This window comes from Gracilinanus agilis, chromosome 2, assembly GCF_016433145.1.
Source record: "Gracilinanus agilis isolate LMUSP501 chromosome 2, AgileGrace, whole genome shotgun sequence".
Lineage (NCBI taxonomy): Eukaryota > Metazoa > Chordata > Mammalia > Didelphimorphia > Didelphidae > Gracilinanus > Gracilinanus agilis.
The window spans coordinates 254,868,258-254,890,233 of NC_058131.1; the positions used below are offsets into that span (position 1 = coordinate 254,868,258).

A 21,976-nucleotide genomic window follows, 5' to 3' on the forward strand; every position below is an offset into this window, starting at 1 on the left:
ATTATCTCCATTTGGAGAAACATTCAACCCCACAGCTAAGAAAAACATTGAGAATGGGAGAGGTTGACTTGAGTAGGATCACACATCAATAAATGCTGAAGTTGAATTTGAACTCAGATCTTCCCAACTCCAGGTCCAGGGCTCCATCTATTGTACCACTTACTTAGCTACCTCCAATTTGGACATGGTAATTCAGCCCTCAGAATCAAACACAGACATTCTCTGTTGATCAGAAGATTCTCCTTTTGAAAGTATCTACCCCGACTCATCCCCACCTAACCTTCTCTGTCTCCTCTTGAAGCAGATCCCCTTGAAACTATCTGCAAGAATAAACTCAACAGGTGCTGGAGGGCCTAGTCCTCCAGTCTCAGATGCAGGATCTAGCACTCTGAAAATCCAAAGGAGGGCTAAACGCCTTAGTTTTAGAATACAGGATTTTTTTTTCCACATTAGAACCATTTGTACTGTTTCTTACTATTATGCTCCTCTAACCCTTTTAACTAGGCGTTTTCTCCTTACCCTCCCAGCTGAAATAACAATGGTGTGGTTGCTCTCCCCAGTCCTTTCCTGGACTCCAGCTCATATCTAAACATCCATGGGAGAAATGATATGGAAAAGGACAGACCCCTCCCTGCTGCCCCTCAGCCTAAGGAGCCTTTGACTGCACTATTTACTGAAACCAAGTCCCTTTCCCTGCTTGAGAGCTCAGTCACCATCTGGCCACATGAGGCAGGCTCCTGCTGATGCTTGTGGCAATGCCAGCCCGCCAGCTTTTCCTTCTGAAGGACAAATAACCCAGTTTTTCCCTTGAAGGTCTCAGCACCTGGGTTTGGAATAATATGCTTCCCTTCCCACGCTCTTTCTAACCTCCCCTTCTCTTCTCTGTAAGTAGCAATAAAAAAGACATTCCAGATTGTTGGGTGGAGAGGCTCAGAGCTGCCACCTTCTTTGTGCAAAAATATAGCTAGGTCCAAGAAAGGTTTTGATAAATCCTACTTCATAGAATCCTACTTCCATAATAAATCCATGAGTGAGACTATGGCATAGCTAGATTAAAACTTTATCTAGTCTAAACCACAATTAAGCAAGGATTATCTCTATAAAATCTCCAAGAAGTGATCATCCAGGCCGTCAGCTATCCCTAGCATTTATTAAGTGCCTCCTATATGCCTAACACTGTGCTAAGTGCTGGAGATACCCAAAGGGCAAAAAACAGACAGTCTCTGCTCTCCAGAAGCTCTCGGTTTCGTAGAGGAGACAACAAGTAAACAACTACGTATAAATTATATATCTGGGATAGTCTCAGAGGGAAGACTAAAGAGTCTTTTTATAGAAGGAAGGACTTTAGATAGTAATTGAAGGAAGTCAGGTAAGCTAGGAGGTGAAGATGAGGCAGGAGAGAGTCCAGGCATGGAATGTTTCAGGCATCTTCCCCCTTGCTAGAAAACTTCCAAGAGTGAGGAACTTAGCACTGACCATGAATCAAGACATCAAGAACAATGGGTCAAACCTAGCAAGAGAACATTATAAAAAGAATAAATACAATGTCTTCTATTTGAGTCTCCAAATTCAACTGGACAAATATAGAGTGGGACAGATGTGGCTAAGCAACTAATGTGACCAACAAACAACCAAATAAATATGCTTTTTAAAAGGAAAAGAAAATTATGGGTGGATTTTAGTAAACTTCCTGCCCAATATGAAACAACAGAGTGATGAAGTCATAGCCAATGGCCTTTTCTCTGTCTTCACATTTCATGATCCCACTGTAGCATTTGACACTGTTGAGCCCCATATCCTCTTGAATATTCTCTCCTTTCTAGGTTTTGGTGACACTTCTCTCTCTTGTTTTACTTCCTACCTTTTTTTGGCCACCCCTCTGTCTCCTTTGTTGGATTTTAATTCATGTCCTTTCCCCTAACTGCCCAAAACATAACTTATTTTTATCCTTCTCTTACATCTCTCACCCTATATATTGAATCATTTGCTAAGCTTTGACAATTCTGCTTTCAGAATATTTCTTGATTTCATCTCCATCTCTCCACTAATTCTTCTACTAAATTAGTTTGGGCCCTTATTACCTGTTGCCCAGACTATTATAACAGTCTTTTTTAAAGCCCTCAACCTTCCATCTTAGAATCAATGCTATGTAATGTTTCCAAGGCAGAAGAATGGTAAGGGCTAGCCTATGGTGATTAAGTGACTTGTCCAGGGTCACACAGCTAGGAAATGTGTGAGGTCACCCCTGAACCCAAGATGTCCTGTCTCCAGGTCCAGCTCTCTATCCTCTAAGCCATCTCATTGCCTTCTACTATAATAGTCATTTAATTGGCCTCTGTTTCAAGTCTCTCCCCTTGCCACAATGTTCTTTATACAATTTTCAAATTAATATTCCTAGAATGAAGATCTGATCATGGCACTCCCCTGCTCAAAAAGCTCCATTGGATCTCTGTTTCCTTAAGCATACAATACAAATTCTTCTGTTGGACATTTAAAGCTCTTTACAATCTGGCTTCAACCCACCTTTCCAGGCTTTTGACATATCAGTTCCCATTACACACTTAATGGTCCAGCCAAGTTGGCCTACTTATTGTTCCTCACCCACAACATCCCATCTTCTATCTTTATGCCTTTGCCCAGGCTGTCTCACATGCCTGGAAAATAATCCCTTCTCACCACCATCTCTTGGAATCCTTAGCTTTCCTCAAAATTTAGTTAACGCTTCACCTCCTAAATGAAACTCTTATCATCTCTCTTGCAGCTAATGTCCTCCCCCACCACAAAAATTGCCTTGTATTTACTTCATATATAATTTAAATTTATTTACATGATCAAATCTCCTCTTCTTCCTATCATGAAAGGTAAGCTCTAGAAATTATAAATATCTTTCTTTTTTTTACAATGTGTATCTTTAGCACCTAGAACAATGCCTGGCACAAAGGAAACAGTAAATACTTTTTGATTTATTGATATAGCAGCCCAAAAGGACTAAACTCTTTTAGGCTACTATAAAGGTAACATTATGTACAGAAAGAGAGGCAAATAATCTCATTGTATTCTGTCTTGGTCACACTATACCAGGAGTATTGTAAGTAGTATTCAATTCTTGGCATCCTGTTTCAGAAATGCGATTGACAAACTATAGCAAATCCAGAAAAGATTGACTGGGATGATGATAATACTGAAAAACATGCTGTGCAAGTATTAGTTGAAATGACTGGAGATGTATAATTCAGAGAAGAAAAGACTTTAGAGGGTGATTATAGCTGTATTCACGTGTTTGAAGGTCTAGACTTTTTCTTATTAACCCCAGAGACAAAACCAGATTCAATAGGCAAAAGTTGTTGTAAGTCTTTAACTCACTGATAAGAAAATCTCCTAAATATTAGAGCTTTTTGAAAGTATAATGGGCTACCTTGGAAGATGGTGAACTACCTACCCATCACTGAATGTCTTTTAACATAAACTGAATGGGTATTCATTGGCGTTGCTATTTGGCTTAAATTGAGCCTGGGGACCACTGAGGATTTTTTCAATTCTTATATTATTTAAATTTAATTTTTTTACTTATTTGTTTGTTTGTTACATTAAAATGCCCAGTTAACTTCATCCCTCCGTCCCCTTCCAACATTAGAGAAGTCATCATTTGACAAAAAGATATATGTATATAAAACTATGTCTTAATTATTTCTTTCTGTTTACCGGTTCTTTAACTGGAGGTAGACATGTAAATATTCTTCAAACAATATTTTGGTTGTTGTATATAATGATCTCTTATAGGCCTTTTAAAAATCAATGATAAAAATACATGTATACATTTGGGAAATATTTAGTGAAATAAATAAAAATATTTTTAATATATTAACATATGGAATAGAGGTAAGTTGCAGAACTACTGCTTGATACCACTTGCCTCATAAAATATTCCCAGGTATCTCCCTCCTTCTCCTCCCCACACTAGACAAGGCATCATTTGACAAAAAAAAAGTATGTATATATAAAACTATGCCTTGCTTGTTTCATTTTATCAGTTCATTCTCTGCAGGTAGACATACACAAATTATTCTTCTGTTGCTGTATATATAATGTCCTCTTGGTTCTTCTCATTTTGCCCTCCATAATTTCATGTAGGTCTTTCACCTTTTTTTTTTAAACTCACCTGCTCATCATTTCTTATGGTATAGTAGTATCCCATCACAACCATATGTCACAAGTTGTTTAGTCATTTCCCAATTGATAGACATCCCTTCAAGTTTTACTTTTTTGTCACTGCAAAGAGAAATACTATAAATATTTGAGAACATATAGGTTCTTTTTTCCCTGATCACCTTAGAAAACAAATTTAATAGTGATATTGCTAGGTCAAAAGGCATATACAGTTTTATAACTCTTTGGAAATAATTCCAGATTGTTCTCCAGAATGGTTGGATCAGTTTACAGTTCTACCAACTGTATATTAATGTCCCTATTTTTCCACATCTCCTCTAACATTTGTCATTTTGCCCTTTTATCATTTTAGATAATCTGACAAGTGTGAGATGATATGTTGTTTTGATTTTCATTACTCTAATTGATAATGATTTAGAGCATTAATCACTACTGACTTTCTAAGGGCCTTCTGGAATTTTTTTTATCTAGCATGACTTGTTGATTTCTGCCAACCTCCTTTCCTTTGTTTTGAACAGTTTCCAGTTGGAAATAGCAGGAAAATGTATGGATATAGGGTATCAGGATCAGTAAAGCATATGGCAGTCTCTTATTAGATAATACTTGAAGGATTATAAGCCACATGAAGATTGATAGAAGTAGTAACAGAAGCAATATTGTGACTTAAGCATACAATAGAGAAAAACAAATGTATATCGATTTTGAGAAACATTTGTTAATGATATAGTACAAGGGTTTCGACCATCTCAGCAGATGATAAATTCTTGAACTGTCTTGATTATTGTTTCATTTTTCAAAATTTGTAAGAAGGGACAAGTTTAACCACTATCCTGGACCTTATTCTGAACAAAAATAAGGAACTATTTGATAAAGCACAAAAAATGAAAACCTTAGGAGTAAATTCTAGGTAAAGGGGGAAATTCTAGCAAGAATTTTGGAATTTGAGAAAGTGGAATTCAGAATTCAAAGAAAGTATAGGTAGGATGTCAAAACCTAAAATTCTAAAGGGGAATACAACTCAAAAGGACCCTCTGGAGAATGAAATTCTGATGACATAAACACAAATGATTCCAGTGAATATGGAATGGTAAAATAGTCCAACATGGCTGATACACAGAATTTATTAACCAAATTGGATTTTTAAAAAGATTTTTATATGAAACTCCAGATAGAGAAGTGATGGACTCAGTGTGTAGATTGAAACATATTTCCCCCCTTTATTTTTCTTACTTTTTTTCAGAATAAAGCTAATGCAGAAATGTATTTTGCATTTCTTTAAATATATAAATGAGTATCATATTTCTTGCCTTCTCTGTGAATAAGGGAACAGGTGGAGGGAGAGAGAGAATGTGGAAATGTAAATAAAAACGAACTTTAATTTTTTGGGAAAAAGAGCAAAATTTCTATCTTCCCCAAAAGAATTTGTATAGAAAACAGTAGGGGAGTAGATAACTTATGGTGAATATAGCAAAAAAGAACTTTTCTAAAGTTTTCTTTTCTAAACTTTTCTAAAAACTATGCTGGAGTCATGAAGAATATACACACACAATGTATAGACACATGTCTATGTACACACATGTTTCTCAGAACTAAAAACAGGCATATGAGGAGAGGGAAGCTAGGTGGCTCAGCTGGATTGAGAGCCAGGCTTAGAGAAGGAAGGTCCCAAGTTCAAATATGGCCTCAAACACCTCCCACTTGTGTGACCCTAGGCAAGTTACTTAACTTCCATTGCCTAGCTCTTGCCACTCTTCTGCCTTGGAATCAACACTTAGTACTGATTCTAAGATGAAAGGTAAAGGTTTTCTTTTTTTACTTAAAAAATAGAAGTGATTGGGACTATGATCAATTATCACAAAGAGGAGACTGAATTATTCAATTATTCCTTTAATCCAGCTTTTTTGGTCAAGGAAACTTGACTTCTGGCTAGAAAGAATAGGACAAAAGTGGCTAATTGAGAAATGAAACCCAGAATAAATGATGAAATGATGACAGATCACAGAGTGGTCCTCAATGAATTCTAGTTGCCAGTTTTAAACAAACAACTATATGAATCAGGGTATTAAAAAACACAGAGAGAGACAGTTTCTGAGCTACTGTCAATGATCTTCTCCTTCTTCTCCTTCTCCTTCTCCTTCTCCTTCTCCTTCTCCTTCTCCTTCTCCTTCTCCTTCTCCTTCTCCTTCTCCTCCTTCTCCTTCTCCTTCTCCTTCTCCTTCTCCTTCTTCTTCTCCTTCTCCTTCTCCTTCTCCTTCTCCTTCTCCTTCTCCTTCTCCTTCTTCTTCTCCTTCTCCTTCTCCTTCTCCTTCTCCTTCTTCTTTTTCTTCTCCTTCATTTCTATTATTAATTTAATTTTTATTAAAATTATGGTTGTAGATAATTCTAACTTCTTTTTTTGAGAACTATCTCTTCGTATCCTTAGCCATACATCTATTGAGGAAATTTGTTTTGCTTGTCTGTGTGTGTGAGTTACAAGACATTTGTTTATCTTCTCTTTTTCTCCCTCACAATGAGATGGAGCAGGGCCTGTAAGGGAGAGAAAATAGATTTGTATTAATTTATTTAAATAGAAAGGTAGAAGTGATATAAATATGAAATATTGCATGCACTTTTATATCAGATCACTGGATATTCTTTGTTACAAGAGACCTTTCACAATATGAGACATTTATAAATGTTTATAATATAAAAACATGACAGTTAGAAAGTGCAGTGGATAGAATACCAGATCTGGAGTCAGGTAGACATCTTCCTGAGTTCAAATCTCTAACCTCAGACACCTACTAGCAATGTGACCATGGGCAAGTTACTTCACTCTGCCACAGTTGTCTCATATGTAAAGTGAGCTAGATAAGGAAATGGCAAACTGCTCTAATATTTTTATCGATAAAATCCCAAATGGGGCCATGAAGAGTTGACAATGACTGAAATATAACAACAATGCTAAAATAAGATGCATTGACAAAAGTGTTTTGTTTTGTTTTTAAGAATCATTTCAGTAGTACATGGGAAGCTAAGAGAAATAAGCACAGGGATAATTTTATTGGGGAAAATAAGAAGATCAATGAAAGGTAGGTCTACTCTCCAAGTAAACAGGACAAAGATCTTTGATAACAAAGAGAAGGAAGAGTTCTATGTTCTTACTTTGCTTCTGTATTCTTAGCTAAAGAAAATGCTGTTGGGTTGGGAGGGTTAAAACAAATATGGCTAATAGTAGATACTCAGAAGAAAGAGGTGAGCATCTAACTGCCTTTGATGACTTCATCTTACCCGGCCCACAAGAACTAGAAGGGACTGGAAGATGGGATTACTAGACAATTATCAAAGACCTTTGAAAGATCATGGAGTATCGGGGAGATACCACAGGTTTGGAGTAGGACAAATGTTGTCCCATTATTTTTTTAAAGGAAAGAATTAAGTCAGCAAATAATAGGCCAGTGAACTTGATTTTATATCCTGGCAAAATTCTAGAATATGCTATTAAAATGTGGTTGGTAACTATTGAGAAAAGAAAGCAGTAATGATATAATAAAAAGTTAAGTGGCATTATTAAAAAACAGGTCATGCTAGATTAGCTATATTTCCCTTTTTGTCAGAGTTGTTAAGCTGGTAGATGAGGGGAATTCACCGTAGATAGAGTTTACTAAGATTTTAACAAGACACCTCACAAAGTTTCTCATGCTATTCTAACAGACAAGATGGAGAGTTGTATGTTATGTGAATTTGAAATTTTGTTGAATGATTATGGATCCCAAAAGTAGTCACTAATAGTTAAATGCCAGCTTAGAAAGAGGTAGCCAAGGGAGAGCCTCCAGACAGCTACACTTGTTTTTTTATTCCTGTTGATATTTTTTTTAATTAATGACCTGTATAAGACACCGATGACATGCTTACAGGTAACATAAAGCCTGGAGGGATATCTAACATACTGAATAACAAAATCATGATCCAAAAAGATCTTGCCAAGCTAGACCTTTGGGTGAAGTCTAATATATACATACACACATATAATAAAAGTCTTTGACACTGGGGTTAAAAAAATCAACTTTGAGAGTACAAGATTGAGGAGGCATGGCTAGATAGCAGCTCATCTTAAAAAAATATCCGCAAATTCAATTGGAGTCATTGGTGTTCTAAGTCATCCAAGATAGGTAATGATACCTTAGTGAGCAATGAGAGGTTTATAGAGGAACAAGAAGATGATTATCCTCTGTATTCTACACTGTTTGCTCCCTGATCATGCCACATTTGAAGTTTTATGTAAGTCTGGTGCAATATTTAAGAAGAACCTTAATAAGGTGGAACACATCCAGTGGAGGGCAACCAAGAGAGTGAAGAGTCCAATGATCATACTGAAATATAATCAGTTAAAGGAATGAAGAGTAGTTAGCCAGAAGAAGAAAAGATGCAAAGAGTAGGGAGGGAGGATATACTAATGGTTTTCAAAAGGGATTAGACTTGATCTTCCTCCCAAATCTAGGAGTAAATGGAAGTTTCAGAGAAAAAGATTTGGGCTTGATTTTAGGAAAAACTTCCTACTAATTATAGCTACCTGAAAGTAGGTAGTCTCAGCTACCACTGGTGGAAGTAGATTTCTCCTCACTAGAAGTCTAAGCAAAAGTTAGGTGAACACTCATCAAATATAGAAGGGATTCATGTTTAGGTATAGATTAGAGCAGATGGCCTCTCAGGTCCCTTCCAAATATGAGAGTCTATGATTCGAGAAGAAGATAAACTCCTTAAGGATTAGAGATTATTTCCATTTTTGATCCTAGTACCTAAAGTGGTACTTTGAACATAATAGGAGTTATGTAAATGTCTACTATTGAATTGAATTATGTTCATTTCTGTACACCACATTTGAGGGAGGACTTGGGCAAAAACATACTGAGTTCCAAATGGGGAGACCAGGATAGTAAGAGAAAAGGAAATCTTGCTCCAGATGTATTACTTGAAGGATATGGCAAGGTTGATCCTGAATAAGAGATATGAAAATAGTCTTCAAGTATTTGATGGGCTGTCATATGGAAAAGGAACTAGATTTGTTTTGTGATCCTCCAGAAGGAAGAACTAGGAAGAATGGGTTGAAGCTGTAAAGTAGCGAATTGAAGCTTGATGGGGGTGGGGGTGGGGGAAGAGAGGCTGGGGGAGAAAGCAAAAACAAAAACAAAAACCCCTTCCTAACAATGAGTGCTCTCCAAAAGTGGAATGGGCTGCCTCAGGATACCCAGTGTGCCCTTTCACTGGATGGCATCAGACAGAATTTTGAGGTTTACTTGCCAGGAACGCAATAGAAGAGATTCTTGTTTTGTGCAAGAATTATATTGGACTAATGCTGAGATCCTTTCTAACTCTGACATTCTGTGATATTTCTTCATTATTTAAAATTCACTGGAGGTGGTGGTGGGAGAGGATTAGATAATAGCACAATTTGAATATGGTTGTTCAATAAGCCACAAATCCACAGAAGTATTACTAGATCAATGTCAGTCTGGAGGGAAGTCTCTAGTAATATGCTACACGAGCTACTCTGTCTTCTCTTACCTAGACTATTGCAGTGGTCTCCTAATGGATCTCCCTTCCTTGAGGTTCTCCTCAATCCATTCTATCTTCTGCAAACCTGCCAAAAGTGATTTTCCTTAAGTACAGATCTGACGATATCACTTCCCTACTCAATAAACTTCAGTGGTTTCCTATTTATTGTCTCTAGAATATTATATATATATATATATATATATATATATATATATATATATATTTGTTTGGCTTTTAATGTTGTTCAATCATTATTCAGTAGTGTCTTACTCTTCATGACTCTTTTTGGGGGTTTCTTTGCAAATATATCAGAATAGTTTGACATTTCCTTCTCCTTTCTGAGGAAACTGAGGATTAAGTGAATTGCCTACAGTCACACAGGTAGGCAATATCTGAGCCAGATTTGAATTTGGGAAGCTGAGTCTTCCTGACTCCAGGCCTGACACTATATCTACTGTGTCCCCTAGCTGCTCTAGCTTGTTTTTTAAAGGCCTTAATAATCTGGCCCAAATCTATCTTTCCAGCCTCATCACTCCCTCCCCTTTCCATACTCTATAGTCCAGCCAGATTGGTCTCTTTCTTCTTACATACAACTTCCCATCTCTCAATTCTTGCTTTTGCATTAGCCATAGCCCCTCACCTCCACTTCATAGAATCTCTCTCCTTCAAGACATGATTCTAACAGTAACTTATCCACAATGACCTGATTCCACCTATTCTTAGGGCCTCTTGCCCTAAATATTTTATATTTGTATTTATTTGGATTATACTTATTATGTCCATGTTATATCTTCATAATCAAATGTAAACTCCTTGACAGCAAAGATTTGGGGCTTTTGTATTACCAGCTTATTGCACAATGCCTAACACAAAGTAGGTCCTTAATGAATTCTTGTTGATTGATTGGTTTGGTTAACCCAAGTGTAACAAGATATTGAATGTGACAAGATATAAGAAATCATGTTATCAAATATGTGGATGGCATAAAGCAAAGAGAAATACTATACTGATAAGCAGTTTAAATATTTTTTCTTAAGCATAATGTAGAAAAACTTTCAAGTATGATAAGCATTTATTTATGACTGATAGGCTAATTATAAGCCATTCTTATTCCACACATTAAAGAAGATACTTTAAAGACATATTCAGCAATACTTTCCTAGCAAAATTCTGGTTATTACAATAATATATTTCAATAAAAGACTGAAAATTCTGAACTATAGAATATTTTTAGGCTGACATTTTCCCTAATAACTCTCATTAGTGAGACTTCCCTATATGTTATTTTCTGTCCTCCCATTTGAAGGATCACCTCCATTCAGAGTAGCCCAACCACAGGGCTATTTCTCCATATGGTCACAGAGTCTCAGAGATGGAAGGGACCTTATAGGTCACTTAATCCAACCCATTCCTGAAGAGAGACCCTTCCTACAACAGTTTTCTGACAATTGGCCATTTGACCTTCGCTTAAATACCTAGGGCAGCCCATTCCGTTTTGGGACAGTTTTGTTCTTAGATTTTCTTTAATTCCAATTTAAATTTGCTTCCTTTTAAATCTGCTATCAGGTAGGGCAGGTCAACTTCTTTCATAGGTCAGCCCTTCATTGATGTGAATGCAGAAATCATATCTCTGGCTCTTATTACCCAAAATGTCTTCAAAATAAACATTTCTACTTCCTTTAAGCAGTTATTCCTATGCTGTGGTCTCCTGGTCCCCCACTATCTGCTATCTTCTTCTTAGTTCTCACCAGATTCTTCCTCTTTTTCCCAATATGCAGTGCCAGGGATTTAACACAGCTCTCTAGAGATGACCTGGGTAGAGCACTGGGATGACAGTGAGATACTTGTAGTTTGTTTTATTGTGATCAAAATTAGCCAAACTCAATCAAGCCATTAGGTAATCCTGAAGGAAGGAGGTCCCAGAAAGGACCCCATTTAATGTTGTCCATTTTCCTTTTATATTCTTCCATGATAAACTGTCCATCACCCTAGAGGGGAAGATGGAAGAGTAAAAATATTATCATTACCATAAGACCACAAATGAATTGTTGATATTGTAGTAAAACCAGAAGAAAGCATGCAGATACTATATTACCATAAAGCCATAGTTTATGAAGTTAAATCTGTCAGCAAGAGTCATTATGTGGCCGTTGTGGTAATCATTTTGAAGTATAGGTTGATGTTAGCATCTGTTTAGTTTGCATATCCTAACTATAATAACTCTAGCCCAACTATGGCTTTATGATAAAAACTATAACAGGATCATATTTTTTATTTAGCGTTTCAGTTTTTTCTTGGAATTCAATGCCATAAAATGTTGATGGGAGAAACATAGGAGAAATAAATAATGGGATTTTATAAAAGACCATTCTCTCATTTAAAAAAAAAAAGTAACTCTTTTACTTTTAATTTATAATCCTGACCAAATACAAAATACTTAAAAAAAATTTAAAGCTCCCAAACAATCTAGTTTGTACTATGGCTGGTAGATTATCTACATGGAACAAAGTTGGTTGGTGAAAGTGATGTCTCTTCCTCCCTGACAGTAATGGACTTAGTCCTGCTCCTTTTGTCCAGGTATGGTCAAGAACCACACTTAGAGAATCTTAGAGCTCGGACCTCATGGGTCATGTGGTCCAATCCATACCTGAAGAGGAATCTTCTCTTCAACATTCCCAATAAATCTTCATCCAACCATTTCTTGAAAAGCTGCAATGAGTGAATATCCATCTTCTCTTGAGGTAGACCATTTTCCTTTGGAACAATATAATTATTAGGATTATTTTCCTTATGGAAAATCTAAATATGCAAAATCTAAATCCCATCCAGTGGTCTTAATTCTTTCATCTAGGGTCAAGCAACACAAATCTCACCTTTCTCCCATATGACAGCCCTTCAAATTCTCAAGGACACCTATCATATCCCCCACTGTCTTCTCTGTTCCAAATTGAACATCTTCAGTTCCTCAACCAAACCCCATATGCTACGGCCTTCAGTCCCTTAACCATAGTTCTCCACATATCATCTGAATAGGGAAAAAAACCAGCTAGGAATGTCCTGTTCTGAACCATTCTGTCTCTTAATCCAGTCTGAGGCCATGCTAGTATTTTCTGGCTTTTAATATGTACTGTTGCCTTATATTGAACTTTTGTCCACCAAAATCAGGGTGGCTTGGTGAATAGAGCCCTGGGCCTGGAGTCAGGAAGACCTGAGCTCAAATCCAGTAACTTACTAATTGTGTGACCCTGGCCAACCCATTTAACCTTTGTTTGCCTCAGTTTATCCAACTATGAAATGTAGGTCAAAACAGGATCTATCACATAGAGGGTTTTGTAAGGATCAAATAATAAAGCACCTTGCAAAGTGCCTGACAAATAATGGATGCTATATAAAAGCTTTTTCCCTTCTCTTCCCTGTAAAAATCCAAGGCGACCTAAATTGTCCTTGTTCAGCTGATTCTTTGAACTCAGCCTATCTGGCCTGGATTGGACTTGAAATTTATTAGTTATCTATACAGGTTTAGCAAGCCCATAGTTAGTCAATTAGTGAACATTCTTTAGTCCTTACTTTGTTTTAGATATCATGCTGAATGCTCAGTTTACAAAGATAGACATAGTAGTAGATAAAACCAGGTAAAATTTTTCAAAGAGCCCAGGGGAAGCCTTCTTCCCCATCAAAGACATCAACACAAGCCTGCTCTGGCCACATCTGGGCAAATCATAGCAAGGACTGCTATATTATCTCTTTCTTTTCCTCTTGGCTATACTTTGGAAATGGACATGTCAAAGGGGAGAGAACCTTGAACTTAGAAGCAGAAGACCCAGATTCTAGAACCCTGAACTTGGCAGCAGAAGGACTTGATTCTAGAACTCTGAACTTGGAAGCAGAAGACCTATATTCTAATCCTGATTTTAAGACTCAACGATATTAAGTGACTTTCTTGTTTATATAGCTTGTAAGAATTTCATCATGTATAAAATAGAGATGTTTTAGAGATCTTCCAGTTTAATGTCTATTTACAGAGAAGGGACATAAGACTCAGAAAGTAAGCGAGCTGGTCAATATTATATAGCTAGTAGGTGACAGAGACTCAAGGACTCAAATCAAGCATTCTCCCTCTAAACACAGGGCTATTTCAACAATTCCATCATCTTGGACCTTGTGGTTTTAATTACTTAGTATATCATAAGAGATCAATGGATTCCCTTTGGGCATGAAGATATGATGGATTTCCATTTCATGATTTATTGTCCTGTGGGGAAGCACCATTCTATGGGACAAGGCTGACTTGGTACAGGATCCAGACAGGATCTTCATGTAAAAGACATTTCAATATGGTAGAAGATCTAGGCAAAAGTCTCATTTGTGCTCCTTATTAGTTATATAACCTTGGACTAATTACTTATCCTTTTTGTACTTTAATTTCTTCCTCTATAAAATGGAAAAATGATAGGATTAATGGATTAAGAGATGGAAGTTTCCTCAGAGAACATCTAATCCAACCCCTTCATTGTTTAGATGAGGAAAATAAAACTCAGGGAGATGAAATGCCTTTTCACGGTCACATGGTAGGGCCAACACTGGAAATATCATGCAATGCTCAGCTATCTCACAGATATCAAATGAGAAAGCAATATAAGCAAAGATAGGATTAGGAGAGTCTGCATTTGTTATGTCATTGATATAGGAGAGGAAACAAAGAACACAGCTGGAGGGAACAATGGATAAGTAGTAGGCTTTGAGTCAGGAAGACTTGAGTTGGAATCCTACCTTAGACATTGAGTAGCTGTGTGATCCTGGGCCTCAGTTTCCTCATCTATAAAATTAGAGTGTTGGACTCAATGGCTTTTTACATCCCTTCTAGCTCTAAGTCTTTGAAATTCTTCAACCAATATAGATTGGTGCCTTCTCTGCAATTTATATACTAAGAATGTTACTTAGAATGCTAAAAAACTAAATGACTTGCCCAGAGTCATATAGCCAGAATGTGCCAGAGGTGGGATCTGGAACCAGGCTTTCCTGCTTCCAAGGTCAACTCTCTGTTCATATGTCATGCTGTTTCTCATAACATGGGGAAAATGCTATATTTTTATGTTAGGTGAGAAGAACAGGAACTTCATGTTGCTTCTAGGTTATATGTAGTGAGAAGACTCATAAGAAGTCAGAACTGCTCTCCTCATTTCCATGTCACCTTTCATGGCTAAATTTTTCCCTAATTCATGGTGATTTTGCCTTTATTCTGAATTTCTCTTGGCATATACATAAATATTCCTTAATTGATTTTCTTTTGCCTTAGAATCATCATTGTCAATTATTTTAAGTATCTGCATCTTATCTCCTTACTCTGAATATTAGCTCTTTAAGGACAGGAACTGTGCTAAAAGTTTTTTCCTCTGGCATCAGGTTAAGTCCTTTTAATGTGCCCTAAGCCAGGTTGCTGAAGCAGGAACCATGAGAAAACATTTGCCTTTTCTTCGTAGCCAAAAAAGGATTAAAAACAAAAAAAACCACTACATATATACGTAGGGAAAAGTAGTTCTGTACATGGGTATAACATTATGGACTAAGACAACTTAAAGAGAAAAAGATTAATTTCCACATCTATCACCCATCTCTGCAAAAAGATTATATGGAACACCTATACAGTCAAAACCAACACGCTCTCTCCCTTGAAATGCCATCCAGGATTTTCCAAGAGGACCTCCTCTGGACTGCGTATTTGTCTTGGAATGTCCTCAGAAGTCTCTGTCAGTGATTAGACAACAGGACAAAACCTTTAGAGTACATTCAAATGGCAGAGGAAAATAGAGAGGCTATTCAAACTTCATCTTCTTTCTTTGTGGCCTGTTGTCTCCTCCTCCTGCTTGGCCTCCTCGGAAACCACCTGGACCTCCAAAGTTTCATCTGCAGCCTCAGCCTCCCAAATGCCCTCAGCCTCCTCTACCACCCCCTCAGTCTCCAAAGCTCCATGACCACCACAGCCATAAGGGACCCCTCAGCCTCTGAAGCTGCTGGGCTTGGCCCAGTCAAGAGTGACTTTGTTTCCATCAATCTTTCCATCTTCTATGACCTCTTCCATAGCTTTAGCATCATCAGAGTTGAAGTCCACACAACTGAACCCTTTCAATGACCCCTTCTCACTATTTGTGACTATTTTGGCCCACACTGAGTGTTGTTCTTCTGTTGTGTCTTGGGATAGACCTTTGATGAACAAGATTTTGTAGGACTGGTTCTTTGGACCTGCTTTTGCTGTCTTCTACCCCATAAGCTCCAGCCAGATATTTAGCCTTCAATTTCTATCTTGGTACAAGAATTCAAAGCTGCATTCATGGAAGCAAATTCAATAAATGTGTACCTTTTGGGCAAGCCTTGGTTGTTCTGGGGTAAGCTGATGGATGTGGCTTTCTTAAACACTTTCTGTAGACTCTCCCTCTGGTGCTGAAAACGAGATTATTCGGGACCAGAGTAGTGGAGTCTGATAGCTTACTGCCGTTCCCACTCTAAGAGTTGTATCTCCCTCCAACTTCCCCAGAATTCTCTTGTCCTTGACTTTTCTCCCTTGTGTAGTCTAAAACAAGCATCGGATCATCAATTTCAGTCCCTTGCTTTTCTTCAGAAGTCCACGTCCTCGTCTGTCTTGAATTCAACATAGATAATTCTTCTGGGTGTTCCATCCTTGATGCACAGCAGTCTGACCTCATTCGCATCTTTGAAGTCTTCCTTGAGCCCTCTCTGAGATACTTTATGCAGCAAGTTCTTGACAAAGACCATACTTACCTCTTGATGTCTCTTGTTCTCTTTTCCTTTTTCCAGCTTCATTTCAAAAACAAGCATTTTGCAGTCCCTGAGTTCTAGAGCCTTTTCCATGTTTTCAGTGGATTCAAATTCCACACAGGCAAACTGTCTGGTGATCCCATTGTGGAATCCACAATGGTAAGGGCTTTTTAGTCAAAAAAGTCCATAATGCCAGTTTTTAGCTCAGAAGCTGTTTTGTTAAAGTAGAGGTCACCAGCAAAGAGACTGAAATTTGTAGATGATTCAGCTTCCAATTTCTGTTTCTTGGCTTGGGGAGCTTTCTCATTGCCCATTTTCTTTTTTCCTCTTTCCTGGGGCTTCTTTCACAGGCACTTTCCCCTCACTATCTTCTTCCTCTTCCTCCTCCTTCTCCCTTTTATTTTGGATGGATCTGTTCCCACTCCAGTGGTTTTGGGGGTGGGGCTCAAATTCTTCATCCTCCTCATGTTCACTGTCCTCTTCATTAGATTTGCTGCTCTCTTTCTTAGCATTCTTTCCAGGTTTTGCTTCTTTGGTTGGAAGTCAGCTGCTTGAATGGGGGCAACTGAAACTTTAGCTCTCTTCTTGCCTGGTGAGAGGACAACTTTTACTGAGGTGACCTCTTTCTTGGCTGGGGTCACAGTGACTCTATTACCAGGAGTCATGATTGCTTTCTTGGCAATGGTGGTAACAACAATGGCATTTTTGGTGGGTGTAGCCATATCCTTCTTTGCTAGTATAGCTGTATCCTTCTTGCCCTTCTTCTGAGGGACCACAACCTCTTCTCCATTACTTCTTTTTTCATCTTCTGACATGTCTTCATCCTCACTGTCCTCTATCTCCTTTAGGAGAGGGACTATTTTCTGTGGCTCACTTTGATTTTTTAGCCAGCCTTCTCAAACATTACCATGATGGTGGTGCACAACTAAGGGACTGGAGGTAAAATCCATTGATGGCCTAGGGAGAAGTACTGGCAGTGAGCATGGGAAGGAGGCCTTCCATAAGCACTCCTTGCTGGCTGAGTTAAAAATGAAAGACTTATATGTTCTGAAGAGCACTAAGTAAGATACTGACAATTATTGAACTGAGTCAAGTTGGCTTGGGTTGACCCAAATAGAAAAGCTCCAAGACTTTTTACTCCAGGTTTAGAATTACCTTAGAATTACCTCCATGCTGATTTCCATTTACTCAATCACATCCCATTTGTTGATACTAAATGAAACCCCTATTCCAAAAGCTCCTAAAACTCTGAATTCTGCGGTGGGATGGAATGAGCCTCTCTGGTAAAATATAAACTCTGAGAATGATTTAACATTTACCCCTGTGCTCTACCAAGTGATTCTCTTACCTAACGGATACTAACAATTGTAATTTGCATTTGGTTCTTTTGCCCTTTTTAAATTTATTTATACTCAGATCAGAATGGTCCAAATTGGAGCAGCCTAAACAACATTTCCTCAAAGAGATTTTTGCAGAAAATGCATCTGGATAAATGTTTCTTTTTTCAAAGACCCCACCTGGAAATCTATAAATACCATAGTGTCTGGCATGCACTAGCTGTAGGGTTGGCTCTCTGGGGTGAATTATGAGACTGAAGATTATTCTTCTTTAACTAGGGGGTGGGGGCAGGGGGATAATTAAAATCCAAGTGACAGAGGAACAAAACAGTGGAGGCAGCTGTTTTACAGCTGGCTCGAGCAGGATGGGAAATGTGAAAATGTGTATGTCCTAATTCTGTCCCTATCCCGGAGGCTTTACCACCTACACTAAATCATGTCTGAGGAGAGAGAATGTTTCACACAACAGACATTCCTCAGCCCCAACAAAACCAAAGTTGCTTAGAGGACATTTTTTTAAAAAGCCCAAGGGCTGGACAAGTCTATAGATAGATATACTATATGGTATATATAGATATATATCTATATCAAAATATAAATTAAATATAGAAAGCCTCCATCCTAGGATTATTTCAGGAAATATATATTATATTTATATATAAGCATATAGATAAGATTCTATTCTAGGATCATTTTAGGAAACTATGTCCTTATTTTCCTAAAGAAGGAAGTATTCTCATTAATTTCAATATTTATTTCAGACACAACAATCTCCTACTTATTTTTCTTACTCTTAGACAATACTTATTATTTCCCCCTTACACCTACCTCTTTTTCTGAACATTCCTATTTCTACCAAAGACACAACCATCCTTCTAGTCACCCAGATGCATGACTTCAGGGCCATCTTCTCTCTTTGCCACCCCATAGACCCAATCAATTGCCAAATCTTGTAGATTCGACCTCTACAACATTTCTCATATTCTATCCCTTTCACTCTATTCACAATCAACACCCTAGATTGGGCGCTTATCATCTCTTGTCTGAACAATTACAAAAGTCTTTAAATTGGTTTCTTTGCCTCCAGACTCTCCCTTCTCCAATTCATCCTCAACACAACTGCCATAGTGATATTCCTCAAGCCATTTCCCAGTGCAACAAGCTCGACTAACTCTCTGTTACTTCGGTATTAAATGCAAATTCCACTCCTTGGTATTTAAAACCCTTTATAACTTGGCTCCAATCTTCCTCTCCAGAATTATTATATATCATTGTACTTTATGCACTTTGCAGTCGAGCCAAACTAACCTTTGAATCCCCCACACATGGCATTCCATTTTCCATCTCCAGGCTGTCCCCCAAATCTGGAATAAACTTCCTGCTCATTTCTGCCTCTAGAATCCTTAATTTCCTTCAAAGTTCAATTCAAATACTCCCTCCTATATGATGCCATTCTTGATTCTCTCAGCCCTCCCTCCCAATTTCTAGTGCTCCAATCCAAATTATCCTATATTTATTTTGCACATATTTATGTACAGATTTTGGCTCCCTTGACAAACCATAAGCTCCATGAGGGCAAGAACAATTTCATTTTTGTCTTTCTACTCTCGGGTACCAGGAACAGTAGCTGGAACATGGCAGGTTCTTAATAAATGCTTGCTTACTGATTGATTTTACCCTTCGAATATCACAATGTAGTATAATTTTGCATTCAATAATGTAAAATTTTACACATTGAAAACTTGCCAACAACCACACATGACTCATAGCTTTGGAAAAACCAAGATGGCGACAATGTTCAAGACTAACTTTAGTTCTTTAGAAGAGTTTGATTCATTAGGTCTGGTATGGACATCATGCATCACCAGAAGGGTTCTTAGGTATTAGGTAACAACAAAGGTCTATTATAAGAGAAGGATGTTATAGCAAAAGCAGAATTTAGACATCACATTTTCAAATCAGTGATTTTTGTTGAAGTTTTCATTTATGAAGGAGAAGCCAAAGTTGCCATCAGGATGACAGGGTTAGTGGCTGGAGCAGTCTTGGGAAGAGTCTTCACTTTTTTTGCTTCTCTCCTACACAGATGGCCCCAATACAAATTAGGGCTAATATGAACAGCCAGACAAACTTCAGTAACAACCACATTGAACTCAGAAAAGCAGATTAAGTTTCCCTTATTCCTGGAGGTCTTTTTAAGAAGCTTAGCATTGAAATCTCTTTCCCCTCTGAAGACCAGGCAGTTTGGCTTCTAAATATCTTCTCTCTGGGATTGAGCCTAGTGGCCATTTTGGAACAGAAAAATTAACTGTATTATTAGAGAAACCCCTTAAGAAACATCTTCAGTGACACCATCTTGTAGACACTTGGGAATGAGCACCCATTTGGCTCATAGAATTGGAAAGGCTCTTAGAAGTAATTAAGTCCAACTATACAAAGAAAATGAAAATCGTATAGATTGAGGGACTTGCTTGGGTCACCTCCATAGTAAGTCTCTGATACAGACTTGACTTCAGATTTTTCTGACCACTAGATCTTGACTCTATCCATTAGGACACACTGCTTCTCTAGCCAGTGTAAATCTTTCTCCTTGGGTTAATGTCTAGTTTACTCTCTATATCTATACATGTGTTTGTATGTATGAAGGCATGTTTATATGTATGTACATCTATGTGTATACATATATATGTGTGTGTTTTGTGTGTGTATAGTTGTTTATATGTTGTGTCCCCTAATAAAATGTGAACTCCTTGAAGGCCAATTTACCTTATTTTTGTATCCTCGTTGATTAACACAATTCCTGGCACATTAGTAAGTCTTTAATAAATGCTCATTGACTTGTTGACTTAAGAAAAGTAGAGGAGAGGGTGGAGAAATTAGTGGAGAAATTACATCAAATGGCCAAACTTGTTTCTCCCATGAATGGCTTCTGGTGTTTGTGCTCTGGTATAAATATTAAATAAATTACAGTCAAATACACAAATATCCCCAGCAAATCCCCTGACCAACTAATATGGGGACAAGTACCTTCCCCCAAAGGGCTGAGGGATGTTCACGTCAAGCAGCCATATGGAGGAATGAGGTTAAGTAGCCAGCCAAGCCAAGCCGTGCAGCACCTCCAAAGAATTCCAGTTAATCATGGTCTGTGAAATATGATGACATGATGAAAGGCAAGATGAACAATTAAGCCTGATCCATAACATATGACAGACATAAGTTGCTCTGTATTGTGGTAATCTAATTCAGCAGTGAAAGGGGCATGTCACAAAGAGCGGACAGACTGATCCATTGAGCTTCACTCAGGGCATGCCAGTGATACTTTATTTTTATGAACAGGGACTAGACGTCTTAGAACAAAGCAGGGATAGATAGTTTCTTTCCAGGAACACAGTGGGTTGTGGGGAGGTGGGGGGTATGGTGTGGAATCAAAGGTTTTATCCACTGGTACATCTGTGGGATTTAGAGCGACAAGAATCTAAATTATACCCAGACAGTAAGGAAGTGGCCCAGCCACTGACGGAAGGACTGAAGGCAACAGAGGCTGGGTTGAAGCTGAGTCAGTCGTGAACTCAGTGGAATTCGGTAGCCAGACCCCCTGTCGCTTAAAGAGGAAGCAGCAAGGTGACAGAAGGGGAGTCCATGGCTGTGTTGTCTGAATACAGACTACGGTAGGAGGAGGGGAGGGACTGGGAATGTAGAAGTGCCACTGACGCACCAGCTTTGCCCTTTAGCAAAGGGGAGACTCGGGATGGTGGGAAGGGAAGAAGGGAATTTAATACACTCACATTGTTCATTATCAAAATCCTCAGATAATTAAGAATCAGGGAAACTGGACTTTCTGGCTAACAGAGATAACCCCTAAACTGCTTTCGATCCAACACTTTGCTTTTCAAAATTATAGGTGCTATTGAGATAGTATATTTTTTTGACATGACATGCATGTTACCACATTAAAAAGGCTTCATGAATGAGTCAAGGTACATTTCTAGCACTCAGGGGCTTTCCAGAAGCATTGGACAATCTGGTTAATAATGAAAACAATAGTCTAGCTGGAGCAGGTATGATAAATTGGAGGGGAGAGAGAGAGAGAGAAAGAAAGAGAGAGAGAGAGAGAGAGAGAGAGAGAGAGAGAGAGAGAGAGAGAGAGAGAGAGAGAGAGAGAGAGA

At 38.1% G+C, this 21,976-nt stretch overlaps 1 long non-coding RNA gene and 1 pseudogene across 1 annotated transcript; both read right to left on the reverse strand.

The window, feature by feature from the left end:
• Positions 1-6,498: 6,498 nt before the first annotated feature.
• LOC123237150 lies at positions 6,499-12,451 on the reverse strand. The gene is made up of 3 exons (XR_006505455.1): positions 12,350-12,451; positions 11,451-11,690; positions 6,499-6,693 (listed from the first exon to the last, which is right to left on the reverse strand). It is a non-coding gene; the product is annotated as an uncharacterized LOC123237150 (long non-coding RNA).
• Positions 12,452-15,515: 3,064 nt separating this feature from the next.
• On the reverse strand, positions 15,516-18,684 carry LOC123233562 (annotated as a pseudogene).
• Between the last annotated feature and the right edge of the window lie 3,292 nt (positions 18,685-21,976).